At 41.8% G+C, this 17,004-nt stretch overlaps 1 protein-coding gene across 2 annotated transcripts in view; it reads left to right on the forward strand.

The window, feature by feature from the left end:
* Window positions 1–7,128: 7,128 nt before the first annotated feature.
* mlip (muscular LMNA-interacting protein) overlaps window positions 7,129–17,004 on the forward strand; it is a 110,318-nt gene continuing 100,442 nt past the window's right edge. For both annotated transcript variants that reach the window (XM_061956783.1, XM_061956707.1), the window contains exons 1-2: window positions 7,129–7,274; window positions 13,452–13,620. The gene's annotated coding sequence lies outside the window, so the exon portion shown is untranslated. The remainder of the gene's footprint in view (window positions 7,275–13,451; window positions 13,621–17,004) is intronic.

Raw genomic sequence — 17,004 nt, forward strand, 5'->3', positions numbered from 1 at the left:
AATTTGGGAAAATTTATTACAAAACCCGAAACCAATGAAGTTGGCACGTTATGTAAATCGTAAAAACAGAATACAATGATTTGCAAATCCTTTTCAACCTATATTCAATCGAATAGACTGCAAAGACAAGATACTTAACGTTCAAACTGGAAAACTTTATTTTTTGCAAATATTAGCTCATTTGGAATTTGATGCCTGCAACATGTTTAAAAAAAAATAGATAGATAGGTCTCTATTGTCATTGCACAAGTACAACGGAACTTTGTTTTCAGCACACACCCATTCAAGATTAGACAAACAGTGTACAGGGTTACAAAACAGGAACGCTGATGGGTCGCCACAAGGCGCCCCGTAAAAGATGGGGGAAAAAGGTAAAACGCTGGGGCAGGATGAGTAAAAAAATACAATCTAGACTGGGTTCCTAAGGGGGCCCAGTCTGGAGTGGGGAAAAAACCCTCCATAGCAAAGCACATATACATATTACAACGTACATCTCGAGATATCTAGCAACAGAGGGAAGGGAGTGCGGGGTCATGTTGGTAGGCTGCAGCTCTCAGGCACTGACCATCCTTTCATCACAACTATGGGATTTGCGTCGAGGGCGTTGGTTTGGGGGGGGGGGTATGTATGTGTGGCGTATATTTTTTTGGGATGTATGTTTGTGTGTAAGCCTGCAGTGTGTCTCTCTTCCGCGGCCTTGATCTTGTGCAGTTGCTAGTGCAAAGTCAACAACAACAGGTGTGTGTCCATGAGAGACAAGAAGGGAGTTTGTTGTGTCTTCGCCGCACTGTCCTTCGGGAGAGTCTCGAAGCCAGGGAAACAATCCAAGTTAGAATGCTTTGTATGAGAGTGAAAATAAAATTTGCTTTTCACTCTAAATTGTCTATGACTGGTCCTCAAAATCCTGCGGGGCAGACAGTCTGATGTTTTCCAAATCACAAGAGTGTCCACAGTTCTTCTCGCATCCTCCAATCATTTGTGGCAGCTTTGGGGTACTTTGAAGACTGCCAGCAACTTCCAATTTGTCGACAAACCAGAGCAACGCTTACTCCAATCAGCAGATGTCCTGTTGTCATAATTCCGAATAGGTAGATATCTTCACGTCCTCGACAGAAAAGGGTCGCCAGGCACGCGGCACTCCTTCTTCTCCCAAGAGTCCGTCGTGACAAGCAGGTTCCCCCAAACTCAAGATCTTGTCAATTTCGTTGAGGCCAGTTAAATAGCTCCAATGTTTAGATTTGGAGAGCAGTGCAAAAAGAGGCAACAAGAAAGTTAAGACAAGACAAAGAAGCAAGCAGGAGAGATAAGGGAGAGGAAAGGGGAGCGTCCGCCCTCGATGAGTGCCGGAGAGAAAAGCTGACACAAGTGGCAAAAAAGACTGGGAAAGTTGAGGAATGCTGATCAAACACTTATTTGGAACATCCCACAGGTAAACAGGCTAACTGGGAACAGGTGGGTGCCATGATTGGGTATAAAAGCAGCTTCCATGAAATGCTCAGTCATTCACAAACCAGGATGGGGCGAGGGTCACCACTTTGTGAACAAATGCGTTAGCAAATTGTCAAACAGTTTAAAGGGGAACATTATCACAATTTCAGAAGGGTTAAAACCATTAAAAATCAGTTCCCAGTGGCTTATTTTATTTTTCGAAGGTTTTTTCAAAATTTTACCCATCACGCAATATCCCTAAAAAAAAGCTTCAAAGTGCCTGATTTTAACCATCGTTATATACACCCGTCCATTTTCCTGTGACGTCACATAGTGATGCCAATACAAACAAACATGGCGGATGGACAGCAAGGTATAGCGACATTAGCTCGGATTCAGACTCGGATTTCAGCGGCTTAAGCGAAATTGAAGAAGAAACTGAAGCTATTGAGCCATATCGGTTTGAACCGTATGCAAGCGAAACCGACGAAAACGACGCGACAGCCAGCGACACGGGAGAAAGCGAGGACGAATTTGGCGATCGCCTTCTAACCAACGATTGGTATGTGTTTGTTTTTAAGTGTTGTAATGTTTTTAAGCTAAATTATTGGTAAACACAGTTTATGTATAATAATTTACGTAAAACCGCGAGTAATGAATAAAGTTTTCATCAATTAATATATTCTGTAGACATACCCTCATCCGCTCTCTTTTCCTGAAAGCTGATCTGTCCAGTTTTGGAGTTGATGTCAGCAGGCCAGGGAAGCTAGGGTCCATATTCTAATCTTGATCATCTTCGGTGGCTTAAGGGACGGTAGAAGCGGTGTGAGCCAAGACATCCAGGGGGTTTAGCTCGCTCGTCTGCGGGAACAAACTGCCGCCATTGCTTGCCGAGCTACCGAGGTCTTTTGTCCCTGAATTGCTCACACACTCCGGCAGATTCAATGGGGGTCTGGCGGCAGATTTCTTTGACTTTATCGTTGGAAATGCATCTGCTTTGAGTGTCGCAGGATATCCACACATTCTTGCCATCTCTGTCGTAGCATAGCTTTCGTCGGTAAAGTGTGCGGAACAAATGACTGACCATTTTCGTCGGCTTTCCCCACACCCTCGTATTTTGAACAACATTCGTCCAATTTCTTGCCACTTTCGCATCTTTGGGCCACTGGTGCAACTTGAATCCGTCCCTGTTCGTGTTGTTACACCCTCCGACAACACACCGACGAGGCATGATGTCTCCAAGGTACGGAAACCAGTCGAAAAAACGGAAAATAACAGAGTTGATTTGATTCGATGTTTGTAATGTGTTTGAGAAAATGGCGGATTGTGACGTCATCGCTCCGAGAGCGAATAATAGAAAGGCGTTTAATTCGCCAAAATTCACCCATTTAGAGTTCGGAAATCGATTAAAAAAAATATATGGTCTTTTTTTCTGCAACATCAAGGTATATATTTACGCTTACATAGGTCTGGTGATAATGTTCCCCTTTAAGAACAACATTTCTCAACCAGCTATTGCTGAAACGACGTGGTCGCATAGTGATGCGGATGTGGTTCTCCCAAGGATGCAGACGGCTTCGGACACAGCTTGCAGGTAGGAAAATGATTTATTTTAAATATAAATCATATGGTGAATAACAAAAAGACATGCACGTAGCACAAAAGGCAAAACAAAAGGACTAGCATGGGAGCTAGCAGGAAAAAATAGCATAGCATGAAATCTAAATAGTCGTTATTAGTTGTATGGGAACAAACTAGGAAGCCAGACCGAGTGAGGCCAGGGCAAAGACTAAATAGCCCTCTGATTAGTGCCCGGGCAACAGGTGCGCGTCCCGAACACTAACCAGAGGCAGGTGCATGTAATCGGTTGACATGGCAACTGAAAACAAACAAAATCAAGGTGCTGAAAACACGTGACTAAAACATAAACAAACTATGATCCGGGCAGCGGATCGTAACAGTACCCCCCCCTTAAAGGACAGATTCCAGATGTCCCTTGACACTAAATAAAACTAGAACCCAAAAAACAAGAAATAGTTCGAGAGTCAAGGGAGGGTGGAGGGAGGATTTGGTGGTGGGTCGCCAGGCCACGTGTCCCCGAATCCACCGGGGAAGAGTCAGGTGGCGGCGGCGAGTGGAACGCCGCTGCCGCAGGCGAGGCGGGCGACCACGGAAAGGCCACAGTCGTGGCTGCCGAGAAGGTGGGCGTGAGTGGCGCCAGAAGTTCAGCAGCCGGAGAGTTCTACGACTACGTCTCGGGTGTCGCTGCTGTTTGCGCCACTGGCGTCCATAAACAAACCTCCGAGAGCGCCGCTTGCGCAGCCAGACCACTCGAGGTCGCTGAGACGAAGACGAGGAGAGAGCAGACGTCGCCGTGGAGGCAGGAGGAGCCGACGTCGCCGTGGAGGCAGGAGGAGCCGACGTCGCCGTGGAGGCAGGAGGAGCCGACGTCGCCGTGGAGGCAGGAGGAGACGTCGTCGCCGTGGAGGCAGGAGGAGACGTCGTCGCCGTGGAGGCAGGTGCATGTTCTGGTACCAGCCGTGGAGCAGGTGCAGGTTCTGGTACCAGCCGTGGAGCCGGCGCTGGTGTGGGTACCAGCCGTGGAGCCGGCGCTGGTGTGGGTACCAGCCGTGGAGCCGGCGCTGGTGTGGGTACCAGCCGTGGAGCCGGCGCTGGTGTGGGAACCAGCCGTGGAGCCGGCGCTGGTGTGGGAACCAGCCTTGGAGCCGGCGCTGGTGTGAGAACCAGCCTTGGAGCCGGCGCTGGTGTGGGAACCAGCCTTGGAGCCGGCGCTGGTGTGGGAACCAGCCTTGGAGCCGGCGCTGGTGTGGGAACCAGCCTTGGAGCCGGCGCTGGTGTGGGAACCAGCCTTGAAGCCGGCGCTGGTGTGGGAACCAGCCTTGGTGCGTCAGCCGAGGTGCAGGAACAGGTGCTAGCCGAGGTGCAGCTGGAGGTGGCCTAGCTGGCGGTTGTGGCTTAGCAGGATGAAGGACTGGTGGCGGTGGCCGTGCAGGAGGTTGCGGTTTAGCACGCCGAAAGACTGGTGGCGGTGGCCTTGCAGGGGGTTGCGGCTTAGCACGCCAAAAACTGGTGGCCGTGCAGGAGGTTGCGGCTTAGCACGCCGAAAAACTGGTGGCGGTGGCCGTGCAGGAGGTTGCGGCTTAGCACGCCGAAGTTGTGCCACCGCACTAGCACAGTTCCCAGTACTAGCCCCCCCCTCAAGACGCGGATACCAGACGCGCTCTTTGCGGTTTGGAACCGTCTTCAAGGGTGGGTGGGGGGAGGTATGGAGGGGGGTATACTCCTCTTTAAATTGTCCAAATTGACTATTATCACTCCTCACTTGAGATTGGGTGGGAGCACAGGGGGGAAAAATATGTGCAGTGGGCGGAGCAATAGTCACTGGGGGCGGAACCAAATTCACTGGAGGTGGAGTCTGAAAATCAGAATGTGACTGACTAGACTTACACTTAATAAAAATGTCCTGATAATGTTTTATCTTGGAATAAAAGTCATTTGGAGGTGGCTGACTGAATGAAGCAGAAGATGGAAAAAAAAATTCTTGCTCAATGACGTCATCGGGAGTGGGCGGAGTTACCTCTTTGGGGGGCGCCAATGAAATGACGTCATTGTTGATGCTGTCCATGTGACTGACAGCCCAATCGGAGAATTGTTTGGCGAAGTGGTCGATGGGGTTGCCAAACATCTGAGGAGGGGGAGCTTGAGCTGCATGTAGCTTGCTTCGGTCCGGGGGAGGAGTTTGCAGGAGTGGCGCGTCTTGACAGCGAGGGGAAGACCTTCTGGCCGGCTTCCGTCTTCGCTGACGCGTCCCGTACTGCGGGGGTGTGGCGATGTCCTCGGGCCAAACGGAGTGGATTGGGACCAGCTTTCCGTTGGGACCCCATATCAGGTCCTGGCGCTCCGAGGGGGAATAGCGAAGAGTTTCCGCTTCCATTGCTCGTAACACCTCCCACGTACCTTCGTCAAACTCCTCAATGGCGGCCGCGGGAGAATTGTTATTTGCTGGCTTCCTACTGAAACGACGTGGTCGCATAGTGATGCGGATGTGGTTCTCCCAAGGATGCATACAGCTTCAGATTCAGCTTGCAGGTAGGAAAATGATTTATTTTAAATATAAATCATATGGTGAATAACAAAAAGACATGCACGTAGCACAAAAGGCAAAACAAAAGGACTAGCGTGGGAGCTAGCAGGAAAAAATAGCATAGCATGAAATCTAAATAGTCGTTATTAGTTGTATGGGAACAAACTAGGAAGCCAGACCGAGTGAGGCCAGGGCAAAGACTAAATAGCCCTCTGATTAGTGCCCGGGCAACAGGTGCGCGTCCCGAACACTAACCAGAGGCAGGTGCATGTAATCGGTTGACATGGCAACTGAAAACAAACAAAATCAAGGTGCTGAAAACACGTGACTAAAACATAAACAAACTATGATCCGGGCAGCGGATCGTAACAATTGCAAGGTATTTAAAGATTTCACCATCTACGGTCCTTAATATCATCAAAAGGTTCAGAGAACCTGGAGAAATCACTGCAATTCTGAAAACGAACATTGAATATCTGTGACCAGGCACGTGCACACATAAGGCCCTATGGGTGCTTGAGCCCCTGCCCTTTTTTGCCTCGTCTTAAAAAGTGCCCTCTGCCTGTGTGTGTGTTTTTTTCCTTTTTTTTTTTCTTTAAACAGTAATAAATTCCTGTCAGGGATGTAAAAAAAACAAAACAAAAAAACAGCGGTACAAAAACTCCACGTTTTCTTGTAATACCGGGTTGTTTAAGCCTGCCGCTTCCGCCCGAAAGAGAGAGAGAGGGCGAGTGAGTAAGTAAGTGAGAGGAGAGAGAGCCAACTGTGCCCCTGAGGAGACGTGACAGTGGAGCAACTTGAACCTGTGAGTTATGGTCTAGTCGCCGTCCACTAATTCAGCATCTAATATAGGTAATATTTCAGAAAAACGCTGTATTATTCTATTATTCAGCGTGTCAGCTTCTTTTTTTGCCGGACGTCGGAGCACGGCGCATCAATTCCGCACAGAGCAGAGCGGATCGTGCGGGACAGGAAGTAGTGTACAAAATACAAAATAAAACACCGGGTTAATTTTCAAAAGAAAATGCACTGTGTCTAATAATAAACCAGTATTTTGTTGCTTTTCATGTCTTCCAAGACTATGATAATGTGAATTAACTCATTATGACAATAATTTGTTGACACAAAAGAAATGGCAATCACTTTTACCTACAAAGGACACACAGCTAAGTAGTTAGCTTCCTATTAGCAAATTTAATTTTACATTAATTTCCATATTGTGTAAAGGACCAAAAAAAAATGTCCTTGCCCTTTTTTAATCATGTGCACGTCCCTGTCTGTGACGTTCGATCCCTCAGGCGGTACTGCATCAAAAGGCGACATAATAATCATGACCGTGGAGGTAAACGAGTCTTTCCATGGGCACATTATACCGGTAGTATACGCAAAAAACTCATTTATATTGTGCGGCCACAGATAGTACATGCAATATTACAGTTTAGTGTGTGTTATTTGGATCTTAGTAGATATTTCCAGCACTGTGTTGTTGACATTGTTGGCAGTCCCCTGCAGACACAACTGCTGTCTGCCGGCTATTTGCGTCCATTATGAGTCTATAAAAGGAACGGGGGGGGAAGATGATACGGCAAGCATTAGACTCCATGTGGCACGGCTGAAAAGTGGTCATGTTGCTTTGATCAAACACCCAAGGAGAGCGTATTGAGGCCCAAGAACAGGCACCTGTATCAGACTGGAAGAGAGGGGGAGGCACTTGACGCAGATATGAGGAGCTCTGGCCAAGGTAAGAGGCTTTGCATGGAGGAACGGCAATTATCTACTGAATACATGACCCAGATGACAACTCACTGACGAATACTCCTTTAACTTCCTTCCTTCGCCGTGCTTTCTGGCGTTCCCTTACAGCTTTTTAATATGGAAATAACACCATTTTTCAAAATAACATTCATTTTTCAAAATAATCGTATTCTTGACACTTATGAGGTCATGCAATCTTTTGCACCATCCTGGTAACTTCTAGCATCAGTTACTTATCAGGATTCAGGATGCTTTTTTATTGTCCATTCTTTAACATGCACAAGACACATAAGAACTGAAATTACATTTTCGGCACAGTCCCACTAAGAGCAGACATACGTTACAGGGAGACAAGACGGGACCGCCAACTGATCAGCCACTTACGGCGCTCCTTAAAAAAGGTGGGAAAAAGGTGATATTGGGAAAGGGGGGAAGAGTAAAAAATATCAGTCTAAGGCTGGACCCTTGGGAGGGAGTCCAGACTGAGTCCAAGGGAAAAAAACTCATTTAGCATAGCACACATAAACATGTTACATATAATCACAACAACTCGCAACGGGGGTGGAGGATTTGGGGCCCTGGAGGCCGGCCTGCTGCTATAAAGCGCTACTTAGCCGTCCATAACCCCGAAGAGGAATTAAGCGGTGGTTATTACTTGTAATACGCATGAAATATATATTTCGTACTCCTTTATCACCAATCAATGTTTCTGTCAATTATAACTCAAAATTATTTATTCATTTATCTATTAATGCTTTATTTATATTACTTTAAAGGCCTGAAATGCGATTTTCTTATTTAAACGGGGATAGCAGGTCCATTCTATGTGTCATACTTGATCATTTCGCGATATTGCCATATTTTTGCTGAAAGGATTTAGTAGAGAACATCGACGATAAAGTTCGCAACTTTTGGTCGCTGATAAAAAAGCCGTGCCTGTACCGGAAGTAGCAGACGAGTAGCGTGACGTCACAGGTTGTGGAGCTCCTCACATCTGCACATTGTTTACAATCATGGCCACTAGCAGCGAGAGCGATTCGGACCGAGAAAGCGACGATTTCCCCATTAATTTGAGCGAGGATGAAAGATTTGTGGATGAGGAAAGTGAGAGTGAAGGACTAGAGGGCAGTGGGAGCGATTCAGATTGGGAAGATGCTGTGAGAGGCGGGTGGGACCTGATATTCAGCTGGGAATGACTAAAACAGTAAATAAACACAAGACATATATATACTCTATTAGCCACAACACAACCAGGCTTATATTTAATATGTAACACTCCAATGTCCATTAGTGGAGCTGTACACATATGAAAAAGGTTCGAAGATAGACCATTCAACGGCGGTGCGCCTTATAATCCGGTGCGCCCTCTGGTCCGGAAAATACGATAATCCACAAGTAAAAAACGTAAAATATACCTGCGCCGTGTCTTATAACTTACTACATTTGTTCCTTTCTCTAGTTATGAATAATAATTGCCACCTTGTCGAATAGGAGACTGGAAGAAGCATACCATAAATGGAGGAAAGGACAGAAAAGGTAACCTTAAGAGGCGTAAAAACTACATAATACACGTTTTCAATCAACATTTAATCATTTACAGGAAACAAAATACCTGGAAATAACTCAAAGGCAGCTCATCTTATTCCCACACAGAAAATAATTTTTATTTTGTCACTGACAATACTGAACATAGCTTTGATATCCAAGGCAGCGTACAATAAAGGTAATTCAGTGCTGTAAAATCAGATTTTCACTGAAAGGTTCGGATAAAAAAACACGTTCTCCTCAGGCTACTTTTGGAAAGTAGCATGCAAGACCCAAAGTAGAGCTAGACTGAGTATTGGATTCACACTATTTAATAATAAAAAAAACCCAAAAAGTGTGGCAGAGGGAAAAACTAGATTGGAAAAACTAGTAAGGGCAAAAAATGATGGGCGAAAACTAGGAGGAAACATTAAGGGCCTCATGTACTAAAAGTGTGCATCATCTTTTTGTCAAAATGTTATGAAAATAGTTGAAGTTCGCATGTTATTTTCAGCTAAAAGACTCACTCAACGATTAAAAAAAACACATTTTGACTGAATTAACTGGCGGTATTGGTACATGTAAATGCCATTGTGACATTATAGTCTACTGCAGTGGTTCTCAAACTTTTTTTTTCGCCGAGTACCCCATCAAAAAAAAAGAGAGAAAAGAAGACTTGGCTCTCAAAGTACCACCATGATGTCCAACATTAAAATACTGTAGGACAGTAGGCCTAAGTATTCATTAAAAACAAGGCACAGGTTTTATATAACAAGTATATTTACTATTTTTGACCGCTGTAACATTACACACAGTTTGAACAGTAACACAGGGTATAGTGTTGTCCCGATACTAATATTTTAGGACCGGGTACCGGTACTTTTCGGTACATTTCTAAATAAGGGGGACCACAAAAAAATGGCATTATTGAATTTATTTCAACAAAAAAATGGAAGAACAATTTCGTCCTTAAATAAAATAGTGAACATACAAGACAACTTGTCTTTTAGTAGTAAGTAAACAAACAAAGGCTCCTAATTCATCTGCTGGCGTATGCAGTAACATATTGTGTCACTTCTCATTCTATTTATGAGTTATGAAGGACAAACTGTAAACATGGATTATTAATCTACTTGTTCATTTACTGTTAATATCTGGGTACTTTCCCTTTTCACATGTTTTATCTACACTTCTGTTAAAATGTAATAATCACTTATTCTTCTGTTGTTTGATACTTTACATTAGTTTTGGATGATACCACACATCTAGGTATCAATCCGATACCAAGTAGTTACAGGTTCATACATTGGTCATATTCAAAGTCCGCATGTGTCCAGGGACGTATTTCCTGAGTTTATAAACATAATGTGAATTTTAAAAAAAGGAAAAAAGACTTTGTGATGATAAAAAATATGGATGTAATCATAGTAGTATCAACTAGATACGCTATTGTACTTGGTATCATTACAGTGGAAGTTAGGTGTAAATCCACCAATGGCGTTTGTTTACATTCAGGGTAAAATAGCAGGGGGGTGCGTGTTTGGGGGCGTGGTTAAGAGGGGAGGAGTATATTTACAGCTAGAATTCACCAAGTCAAGTATTTCAAATATATATATATATATATTCAAGTATTTCATATATGTATATATATGAAATACTTGACTTTCAGTAAATTCTAGCTATATAGATATTTATTTTATTATATATATATATATATATGTATATATATATGTATGTATATATATATAGTATAGCAGTTGTGCACTGCACTCTCTAAAAGCCCTAGATGTTATTGTCACATATGCATGTACAGTAGATGGCAGTATTGTCCTGTTTAAGAGTGTCACAACATTGCTGTTTACGGCAGACAAACTGCTTTACGGTAGACGGAAACGTGACTGCTGTTGTTGTGTGTTGTTACCGCGCTGGGAGGACGTTAATGAAACTGCCTAACAATAAACCCACATAAGAAACCAAGAACTCGCCCTCCATCATTCTACAGTTATAACGTGATTGGGCAGGCACGCTGTTTATATTGTGGGAAAGCGGACGTGAGAACAGGCTGTCGACACGTCACTCAGGTCCGCATGGAGCTGGAGGGGGCGTGGCCTCCAGCTCTGCCTGAATTTCGGGAGATTTTCAGGAGAACATTTGTCCCGGGAGGTTTTCGGGAGAGGCGCTGAATTTCGGGAGTCTCCTGGAAAATCTGGGAGGGTTGGCAAGTATGTTATAACTTCACCTTTATCGTTAGTTTTTAGACCAAAATGCGTTCGTTCTCCCTTTTCTGTCTACACACTATGTCTGTTTGTAAGTACTTTGTGACTGTGCGCTGCCGAACATGCTCCTCTACTCGTAAAACCAGCAATGACATGACGTGACGACAGGCTGTCATGCCTGGTAACCGGTTCTTTTCAAACAGAGTATAATATCGTTTTTGATGATTTAGTACCGCGATGCCATACCAGTACCGGTATACCGTACAACCCTAGTTTGAATGTAGGAAAATAAATCACTGTACTTTAATCAAGTGATTCTTTGGCGTACCACTAGATGGAGCCTGTGTACCACAATCCATGGTCTACTGTAAAGATACTTTGTGTTAAATGGCATTAAAATGTTTGCTTGATTACATTTTCACTTCAGACGTTCACGATTTACATTAAACTTACCGTATTATTCGGACTATAAGTCGCAGTTTTTTTCATAGTTTGGCCGGGGGTGCGACTTATACTCGGGGGTGACTTATGTGTGAAATTATTAACACATTACCGTAAAATATCAAATAATATTATTTAGCTCATTCACGTAAAAGACTAGACGTATACGATTTCATGGGATTTAGCGATTAGGAGTGACAGATTGTTTGGTAAACGTATAGCATGTTCTATATGTTATAGTTATTTGAATGACTCTTACCATAATATGTTACGTTAACATACCAGGCACGTTCTCAGTTGGTTATTTATGCATCATATAATTGTTGTTCACTATTCTTATTTATTTTAAATTGCCTTTCAAATGTCTATTCTTGGTGATGGGTTTTATCAAATACATTTCCCCCCAAAATGCGACTTATACTCCAGTGCGACTTATATATGTTTTTTTCCTTCTTTATTATGCATTTTCGGCAGGTGCGACTTATACTCCGGAGCGATTTCTACTCCGAAAATACGGTATGAATTTTGTGCTCAGAGGCTATCAGAGAAGCTCGCACTATGCTTTATTTGAACGTCCTATCTGCTGTGGAGGGAGGGGTCGTCTTGCTCTGTAATTAAAACTTTCCCGAGACACACCCGACTGTTTACGTGACCACAGAGGAACGTCGGAGGATTAAACTTTTACCAAGAACTTTGTACTCTGGGGAGACGCTTTAAAGAGCATCACTTATCTCGGCGACGTATATCAGGAGAATATACACATATATTTACAATCACTTCCTAATATTACAAGAAAAATAAGCTTGTAATATCATCACTTTATGCAAGTACTATCATACAGTGGATCATAATGTTCAGACTTTCAAACTTTCATGGAAGATTATGACTTTATTTGCGTAATATTAAACATAAAGTTGAGAAATTGAGACATTTTTAAACTGTTGGAAAATTTGCTCACGCATTTGTTGACAAAGTGGTGACCCTCTCCCCATCCTTGTTTATGAATGACTAAGCATTTCAGGGAAGCTGCTTTTATACCCAATCATGGCACCCACCTATTCCCAATTAGCCTCTTTACCTGTGGGATGTTCCAAATAAGTGTTTGATGAGCATTCCTAAACTCTCTGTCTTTTTTGCCACTTGTGCCAGCTTTTTTTGAAACTTGTTGCAGGCATCAAATCTCAAATGAGCTAATATTTGCAATAAATAACAAAGTTTACAGTTCGAACGTTAAGTAACTTGTCTTTGCAGTCTATTCAATTGAATATAGGTTGAAAAGGATTTGCAAATCATTGTATTCTGTTTTTATTTACCATTTACACAACGTGCCAATTTCACTAGTTTTGGGTTTTGTATATGTGTGTATATATATATATATATATATATATATATATATATATATATATATATATATATATATATATATATATATTCCCCAAAGACATTTGCGTGAGTCCGCCATTTTTATTCACTTGTAGCCAATAAGTTCCTTTTATATATTATTTATATATTATATACATACAATATATATGTATATATATATATATATATATATATATATATATATATATATATATATATATATATATATATATATATATATATATATATATATTGGTTAGGTAAGTGTTTTTTGTAATTATTTTTATTGGAGAAATTGTATTTATTTTTCAAATATCTTTTTTTTTTCCTTAATAAAATATTTAATTGTCATAATTTTATCATACATTTTTTCTGTTAATACAACGACTTTATCGTCGTGAAATTTACATTTGTTGTAAAAATAAATTGATTTTATACATTTTTATTGTAACTATTTATTTTGGTGAACTCATTTATTTTTCCTCATAGTTTTCTAACATTTCTTCTCAAAAAAAGATTATCGTGGCACTAAAGCAAGGTCTTTCACTTTGAGTGTTCCTTTTAAAGCTTCTGCTGGAGGTTGGTCTGCTCCAGGAAGTGATTTAGTGCTGTGTGTTTAGTTTTGGGAACAGGCATGGCGTGCCACAAGAGATAGCTGAGGGACTTCCGGCAAACGGCCTGCGATGCCACGCGTAGCACGAGGATCCGGCGTCTGTGTGGAACTTTGATCGATGGGGACGACGTGACCTTGGCAACACTTGGCGCCATTAAACATTCAGGGCCACTCTGGTAGGAAATACTCTTTGACCTTTTGAAAGTGTCAACTTTCTCTGCTTTGACTACTGAGGGCATGGACTTCTGTAAACAGATTTCTTTAAGATTATTATTATTGTTATTACTTGTTTCTCTAACCTGTTTTTGTTTAACATTTATGAATATTTTGAATGACAGCTGTCTCATTTTTATCATAAATTAGAGCCGTGATACTACAAACCCCGTTTCCATATGAGTTGGGAAATTGTGTTAGATGTAAATATAAACGGAATACAATGATTTGCAAATCATTTTCGACCCATATTCAGTTGAATATGCTACAAAGACAACATATTTGATGTTCAAACTGATAAACATTTTTTTTTTGTGCAAATAATCATTAACTTTAGAATTTGATGCCAGCAACACGTGACAAAGAAGTTGGGAAAGGTGGCAATAAATACTGATAAAGTTGAGGAATGCTCATCAAACACTTATTTGGAACATCCCACAGGGGAACAGGCAAATTGGGAACAAGTGGGTGCCATGATTGGGTATAAAAGTCGATTCCATGAAATGCTCAGTCATTCACAAACAAGGATGTGGCGAGGGTCACCACTTTGTCAACAAATGCGTGAGCAAATTGTTGAACAGTTTAAGAAAAACCTTTCTCAACCAGCTATTGCAAGGAATTTAGGGATTTCACCATCTACGGTCCGTAATATCATCAAAGGGTTCAGAGAATCTGGAGAAATCACTGCACGTAAGCAGCTAAGCCCTTGACCATCGATCCCTCAGGCAGTACTGCATCAACAAGTGACATCAGTGTGAAAAGGATATCACCACATGGGCTCAGGAACACTTCAGAAACGCACTGTCAGTAACTACAGTTGGTCGCTACATCTGTAAGTGCAAGTTAAAACTCTCCTATGCAAGGCGAAAACCGTTTATCGACAACACTCAGAAACGCCGTCGACTTCGCTGGGCCTGAGCTCATCTAAGATGGACTGATACAAAGTGGAAAAGTGTTCTGTGGTCTGACGAGTCCACATTTCAAATTGTTTTTGGAAACTTTGGACGTCGTGTCCTCCGGACCAAAGAGGAAAAGAACCATCTGGATTGTTATAGGCGCAAAGTTGAAAAGCCAGCAATCTGTGATGGTATGGGGTTGTTATTAGTGCCCAAGACATGGGTAACTTACACATCTGTGAAGGCACCATTAATGCTGAAAGGTTCATACAGGTTTTGGAGCAACATATGTTGCCATCCAAGCAACGTTACCATGGACGCCCCTGCTTATTTCAGCAAGACAATGCCGAGCCACGTGTTACATTAACGTGGCTTCATAGTAAAAGAGTGCAGGTACTAGACTGGCCTGCCTGTAGTTCAGACCTGTCTCCCATTGAAAATGTGTGGCGCATTATGAAGCCTAAAATACCACAACGGAGACCCCCGGACTGTTGAACAACTTAAGCTGTACATCAAGCAAGAATGGGAAAGAATTCCACCTGAGAAGCTTAAAAAATGTGTCTCCTCAGTTCCCAAACATTTACTGAGTGTTGTTAAAAGGAAAGGCCATGTAACACAGTGGTGAACATGCCCTTTCCCAACTACTTTGGCACGTGTTGCAGCCATGAAATTCTAAGTTAATTATTATTTGCAAAAACAAAATAAAATTTTTGAGTTTGAACATCAAATATCTTGTCTTTGTAGTGCATTCAATTGAATATGGGTTGAAAAGGATTTGCAAATCATTGTATTCCGTTTATATTTACATCTAACACAATTTCCCAACTCATATGGAAATGTTTCATCTTTGCTATGGCCTCGTTATTTCAAAGAGACGAGAACATCTAAAGCCGGTATACCTTTTCAAGGATTTTTTTCCCAGGCACTCAGTACCATTTCCGCAAATTGCTGCACAATTTGAACCTGATGATTTTATCGGGGCTTTGATGGCCGATTGCAGTGAACGAGCTCCCTATAGACTCAGATTTGAAACACATCCTGTAATATTGCGGTAATCACACCGATCCCGCCTTTTAAGCTGTGTGATGTATCGAAACCTCCAGGTTAGCGCTTTGAGTTAAAAAGAAATGGCACTCGCGTTAAAAATGTTGCAATTCCTTCGACGTGGTTGGTTTTGTAATGTATATCGTACCTTTTGAAATACTCTTATTGAGAAACAGCGTCAGCCATTGAAATAAATTGAAACCAAAACATCACAACACAACATGTTACATGCTTCTGAAAAATAAATGCGTGGATGGAAAAACAATACAATAAAATGTAACACAAACCACTACAATAGTTTTATGAAGTAATGCCTATGTGTCAAAGTCAAGGCCCGCAAATTAATTATCAATGGCCCCCGGGATGATATTTGATTAGTAGCCTGCTGTTGTTTTGCACGCACCAATACACCATCAGTGTTGGCGCTAAGAATTTTCAAAATGGGGTCCCAGGGACCCCACATCAAGTCATAAATACGGGGTCCCACAGTAAATTTTTGAGGTCCCACTTTTTTATAACATTTTTGAAAATAAAAAATACATTTATGCATTATCCTGTTATATCTCACATTCTATATTGTGTTTTGGAAAAAGGTTGTTCATAATTGTTACTTAATTAATTAAAAAAAAAAAATACAAAAGAAAATAAATGTTTATGCATATGTAAATTTATTCAGTAATAAACATTCATTCACTTTCTTCTTTCCTTCATGGATCTAAACTTTACTTTTTTTTGGTAAATTTTTTATTGTAATATTTTCAGAATGTGTTTGTTCTATTTTTGGCCAAAGTAAGACAAAGAAAACAATCTGAAGTTGTCTTTATTTTTTAGTTTTAATGCCATGATTTTAATAGTCCGGCCCGCGTGTGCACAGATTTTCCTCCATGTGGCACCTGAGCTAAAATGAGTTTGACACCCCTGAAGTAATGTAATAAGAATGTACATAATTTTTACGGTAACTCCTTTGAGCGGCTTCTCACCATCAGAATCTTCTCCATATTTTCATGGATAAATGTCTACCGTTTCGATCTTATTAACGTTCTTGGCCGGTGTTGGACTTAATCTGATTCAATATGGTGCACACAAGCATTGCTACGCTTGAACTGCTTCACCAAGTAGTTTTTTGATGATTTATTTCCTTAATTCAATAAATATCATCCACTTCTTATTCTGAACAATCCAATCTCTTTTACACTCACTTTCTTTGTTCTCATGGTTTGAAAAAAATGAGTTACGTTAAAATTTATGTTGCTCTCTATCTATAAGCTAATGCTAGCGAGTAAGATGGTTCGGATCCTAATGAAGTTCACTCTGGGTTTCTTACCCCATCTAGCGGTGGGAAGACTCATAACCTGAATTCTTGCTCAAGGCATGAAGCAGAACAATTAGCCAAGAGACAGCTCATAC

The sequence above is a fragment of the Nerophis lumbriciformis genome, linkage group LG02, assembly GCF_033978685.3.
Source record: "Nerophis lumbriciformis linkage group LG02, RoL_Nlum_v2.1, whole genome shotgun sequence".
NCBI classification, from domain to species: Eukaryota; Metazoa; Chordata; class Actinopteri; order Syngnathiformes; family Syngnathidae; genus Nerophis; species Nerophis lumbriciformis.